General features: G+C 34.9%; 1 non-coding gene across 1 annotated transcript; it reads left to right on the forward strand.

Annotated features, from left to right (window-relative positions):
• The first annotated feature begins 2,835 nt into the window (after nucleotides 1-2,835).
• trnal-cag lies at nucleotides 2,836-2,918 on the forward strand. The gene has a single exon. It is a non-coding gene; the product is annotated as a tRNA-Leu (tRNA).
• The last annotated feature ends 3,259 nt before the right edge of the window (nucleotides 2,919-6,177 follow it).

Genomic DNA, 6,177 nt, shown 5'->3' on the forward strand with positions numbered 1-6,177 from the left:
ACTAAAATATTAAAGATTTGGACACACTGCTTATAAATCTAAATGTCTTCATGAATAAGTGTAATTTTAAATATAATCATTTAAACTATATCTTAATGTTTTTTCACATTTTAATTAACTAAAATTATGACTAAAAAAATCATTTTTATGTTTTTTCATTTACATGAAAAAATTTCACATTACAAGATTATTTCATAATTTCTGAGAACACAAACGTAGTAAGTAAGAATTTTTTTTAGAATTTAGTGGAAAATTATGTGTTAGTATGGTGTAAACTTTAAAAAGCTTATAAAAGCTTATAACAGTCAAAAGTTTGCATATTTATCAATGATAGAAAAAAACAGGCATAAAAGTAAATTAAGTATCAGTGCTTGATTATAATTTGAACAATATTCTACTAATGTAATATGAAATATTCTGCATATGTAACAATTAAAAGATTCAAGAGTCTGACATTAAGAGAGAACAGACTTGCTATACACCATCCCTGTCCTTAAAAAGTGGTGCTTTTGGTCAATGGTGGAAAGATCCTCCTTGTATTATGTTCTCTCATGTGCGTGTAGATCTGCTTGTGTTGCTGCACTCAGACCAATCACAAGCGTAAATGCCACACATATTCCATCAGACTTGGTCCTCATCTACTGATCTAAACTAACACAGAGACAAATCACTCTGAAGCCGAATGAATCATCAAATTCACATTTGAACCTCTTAAATATCTTTAAAGGGTTTTTAAAGGGAATTTAAAGTTGTATCTATATGGTTTATTACAAAGTGGTTGTCAAATATAAATACTTAATTATACACATGTGTAAAACGTTTTTAAATGCAGACTTAAAAAAAGCTGTGATGCTCAATTAGATTAAGCAAAGTGGCACCAGAGCAGCTTTTGTGACAGAAAAATGTGGATTTATGAGCCAAGAAAAATAAAAAGTTGGAGAGTTTCGTACTAAAGTGGATGAAGCAGCAGCTTTGTTTGTTTCCAGCGTACAGTGGAGTCAACAGGAGGCCAGCAGTGTCTGCAAGGCTCTTCTGTCACAACACATTCCATCTCGCTTCCCAAACACACTCCATCTTTCCTGCTTCCCCTTAATTCAAGCATCGTCCTCACTGTATTTCCAGAAACTGAACCTGTCACCATTGAGCTAAAAAAAAAAACACAACGCTCCCTCCCCTCCTGAGTTGTTTCTTTAAAATCTCTTATTCCCTTCCATTTTTTTGCTGTTCTGCCGAAAGGCTTGTTTTTTGGAAAGGTCACGGCCTCGCTGGCCTCTTGTTGACCCCAGGTTGACCTGAGATGGTTAGCTTCTCTGTCTGCTGCAACTGTGGTGCTGCTAAAAGCCAGGATAATCCAATCACACAGTCATTAGTGCTGAGTAGGCCAGAGCAGGAACAGGTGAGTGAGCTTTTGTGAGTGTTTATGTATGCTCCCTGTCTAGTAATCATTCTCTTGCCTGGATTTTGCTAATTTCCCACACTGTAAATGCACATAAACAGAGCCCTCCCTTTGCATAAAACAAAATTATATCAGTGGTGATAAAATCCAAATGATCTGCTCCCTTTCATGGCCGTATGAAGCAAAACCGAGCTGCAGGAAAATCCATCCTCTTGTCTTTTTAACACCTAGGCTCTTTAAAGGAATCGCACAAATGGGTGCAGATGACGGAGATGTTGCTAGGACAGAGACTTCAGGCTATCAGGCATGTTTGATGCAAAACTAATCACAGTGAATTATCAAGTAGGGAGGGATCTGTCATGAAAAAGTGCTTTTAATTAAACATTCAATGAAGATGCTCCTGTAAGTCTGAATCTTTTCTAATTGACTGTGTCACAGTTTGAAACTTGAAAGATTATATGTATATTTTTTGGCTTCAGTAGAACTCAGTTTTTGAGATTTGTCACTGATTTAAATTGTGTCCAAACAGGGTATATTCAAGTGTGAAAGCAACCTTGTAAAAAAGCTTTACTGAGATTTAAAGTAAACTTGCAAAAACCTACAGTAAATGTCAGGACTTTTTCTCCCTAAATCAAATCCAATCATGTTTTTTTTTGCCCTAAAGTTCAGTGGAAAAAGTGGAGGCACCAGTTATCCTTCACTACTGTGAAAGATAACTTACTGTTTTCCAGCTTGTACTTTTTAAAATTGTGTCAGTAGTTTATTTTTAAAACTGTCTTATGTTCTGTTTTCATATTTAGTGTAAAAACAAACAAAAGCATGTTGGCATGTGCTGTTAGAGGTTTTCATTTATGTATAATCCAATAAACATGTTTACACTGGCCAGATAATCTATAAATAAATCATAGGATTATGGCTACTGAAAAGGAAACCTGATGTGGGATGGCCACATTGACTCCCCTCTCCCCCAAAGAAACAAAAAAGTGAGAAAATTAAAATGAAATAAAATAAATAAAAAACAAATTAAAAAAAGACACACTCTTGTCACAAATAGAAAATAAATGTTTCATTAAAAAAGTAACTTCCTCAAATAATTTTCAACCCAGATTTTTAAACATAGAAGTTAATGGGAAGTTAACTCCTGAAGGCAGGAGTTTGTGGTCTGTAGAGAGGAACTGCAACATTTGACTGTTTCGCCCACACGTCACATTCAGGAAGGGAGGTGGTGGTTGATTTTGTCTCACGTGTGTCAGTTCACAAACCCAGCTCGGCCTTTAATGTTGATCATTTTGTTTTATCTCCCCGCCCTTAGTCACTTACGATTACACTTAAAACGAAAAACACGGTTTGACAATCAAACAACTGAAATCTCCTACATCGAAAGACATGGCTGTGATTGAGAGCTATATATAAATTGTTGTCTCGTCGACCTCTCATGTGTCAGGATGGCCGAGCGGTCTAAGGCGCTGCGTTCAGGTCGCAGTCTCCCCTGGAGGCGTGGGTTCGAATCCCACTTCTGACATTAATTTTTGGACGACATGGATCATTCCGTGGGATTCCGTGGGATCAAAGGGACCTTTATTTTTTATACATCTACTTATTGAACAATAAAACTTTATTCACAATAGCGTCCAAATAAATCGACGATGCTTTACTCAAAGTCTTCTAAGTTGACTATAACAGTGGCAAAACAGCAAATAATTGCAATCATTTCGAATATGTAATTTGTAAAATCTGTCACAATTTAATGGGTAAAAATAAAGAATGGCGAGGATGACCATGCCTGACAATATTTTTTTGCTCATTTTCTTCAGATAACGCATTTTGTTTTCTCAAGCTGAGATAAAGGAAAGCACTTTCTCGTATGGAGAGCAGTAGAAAAACATGGCTAACAAGTGATCTCCTTTTTTTCTGTTGCCTCCACTTAACTTAAAAGGATTTTTTGAGACCCTTGTGCTATATCCTATGACCCCACCCTTACATTGACGTGTTCTCCCTACCATGACAAAGGTGGATAAAGGTGGAAAGATTTCATGTAATCCATAGACACCAGTGAAGATCACAAATCATTGAAGAAAAAAGGTTCAGCGCACTGTCTAGTGGGTCTAGATGACCCAACTCCAAACGTTAAAGTGCCTAGGATAGCACAAGGGTTAAAAGCTCACCCTCACTACCCCTTCCAACCTTCTTCGTTTATTGGTTGTATATTGTCAAGTATTAATTTTTTTGTGGTCAAATTTTGAAGTGGAAGTCATTTTATTGGTTAAATGTTGGTGCTACATGGTTCTTATTCCCTGCAGATAATTTTTTATTTGGCGTTAGGTCACAGTCTTATCTGGAGGTTTGGGTTTGAATCTGATGTCTGACAAAATACTTTCCCTGTATAAAACTGAAAACGCGAGTTTTGGGGCCTTCAGGTATCAAATATAATAACAACATCACTTAGATCTTTTACCTCAATTTTAATAGCTGACCGTCAATATACCTAAGTTAGTCATGTACCTTCTTTCCTCTAAACTATATTTTGTGCACTTGTGATTTGTTTATTTTCTAAAAGAATTCCGCCCAGTTCTCTATAAAAGCTATTTTGATGAAAATACTTCTGATTAGAAATTCAAACTAACCTACCAAAGTTGGTTGGTAGGTTTTCTAGACATGCCTAAAAACTGGTGTGCCTAAGTGGCAAAAACATGGAGTTTTAATGCATTTTAACACAAGTTGTTCCTCATGTAGATAACAAAAGGAGAAGATAATAAAAGAAATCTACATATTCTTGTTTTAATTTCAGACTTAGAGTTTATAATTTTTAATAGATAAAATAGGTCAAAACAAATACTATCTTACAATTGTTCATCCTCTACCAAACACACAATGCAACTTTTTGTAAAAGCCTTAGATCACAATTTAGCCCTTTTATTTTAATTTTAAAACTCCCTCTGTGTTCTCTCTGTATACGTTTAGATTAAAAAAAAGGTTTTAGTTCATTGGCCAGCCTTTTCTTCTCAGTTTAGAAAATCCTTTTGATGGATAACACAACTATATCTGTATTCTGCAAACCCCAGAAATGCCCAGAAACGCATCAAAACACACTTTAGGTTGGTTTGTTGGCTTTCTTCCCCTAATAGATCAGGAAAAGTGTTAATTAAGTGGTATTTGCCCAAGGCCCTGTTAGAAATTATTTCAGTCATTTAGAGAGAAAAAAACATTAATTACTCAGACAAGTGGACAGAAAATGATAGTTTTATTTATTTATCCTGTTTTTAATATTATTATTATTATTATTATTATTATTCTTTTGAGGGGCCTCACTTGACTCTGCATTTCTAAGTAATTAAGCCTTTTGTGTCCTTTTATTTTCCTGTACCACAGAAAATATCTTTTCATATGTACATTTGTTATTATATTAGCAAATGTCAACAACTAAAGTCAATAAATTAAAACAAAAATATGTTCATTAACAAATTAAACATTTTAATTTGCACAAGTACCATAATTATACACATACGTATTTACATAAAAAAGCAGTTATACAATAAATTAATAACTGCATATTGGACAACACAAACCTATTAACATTTTTTTCTGATCAGATTTGTTCCACTTTTACATGTTTTTCTTCATTTATTTCACCATGATTGTCAAAATTTAAATTATTGAATTAAACAGTCCCAATAATTTGCTGAATATTGATAATTTTGTCTTTAGTGCTTCTGACATACCACCTATTAAATAAAAATAACCTCAGAAAAAATAAAAAACCTTAGTCCAGATTTACATTTCTAGTCATGATGATGATGATGAAGAATAATTAGGAGGAGACAAAACGGTGGGCGGTGGGAGGTTTTAGCACTCAGGCCAATCCAGTAAAGAGAGCAGCACACATGAGGAGAAAAGACTCTGTAACTCACAGCTGTCCTGAATCTCAGCTGCTCTTTATTATTCTTAAGCTGTGCAGGAAGTCCACATGTACAATGGAGATGATTGAAATCTGAATGTGGCCTCGTGATTATTTTAGATCGCCTTTATCTGTGGATAATACCACTCTCCTGAGGCAATCATTTGACCTTGTTTTCTCAACGATAATTGCATTATCTGTGACACAAATGTTAAACTGATGAAGTAAAATGTGAAGACTGTGGTCAAATGATTTGTTTTGTTAGAGCTTCTTTTACTCGTGTCACATCTACTGGCACAAAGACTTAAAAAAAATAATAATAATTTGCCTCTTTCTACCTCACTTGGAAAAATATATTAGGCCATAAGAAAAAGTAAACAAAAGACAAAAAGGACTCAGTGCAGGCTTTTAATGTTGATTATTAAACTATGACAGAGTCATAGTTTATAAAAGGCACTTTTTGGTCCCTCCACATCATTCCATTCATTTATTAATCCATTTTCCTAACCTGCGTCAATCCTTTTGGGGTCACAGGTTTGGTGACTATTCCATCAATTGTTGGGCAAAGGCAGGGTATAAGTCTGGACATTGAGAGGGAATTTAAAAAAAATCTTCATCCTCTTCTTTGCAAATATTTAATGGTGGTTTTGCTTGGTATCACTGTTTTGTTACACCATTTTGAAGAATCATCTGTAATTCTACAGTTAGATGTTTGGTCCACCTTCCTTAAATAGTTTAAGGATTGTACCCTTTGCTTTTGTTTGCTAGTTTTAGTTCATTGGCTCTTGTGTTTTCTTTTCAAATCACCCCCAGTCCCCCCCAGTCACAGCCGCTGACAGTATGTATGTGAGAACCCAACTGAGTGACTCCTCCCCTATTTTTCATC

This window comes from Oryzias latipes, chromosome 18 (genome assembly GCF_002234675.1).
Source record: "Oryzias latipes chromosome 18, ASM223467v1".
Classification (NCBI taxonomy): Eukaryota; Metazoa; Chordata; class Actinopteri; order Beloniformes; family Adrianichthyidae; genus Oryzias; species Oryzias latipes.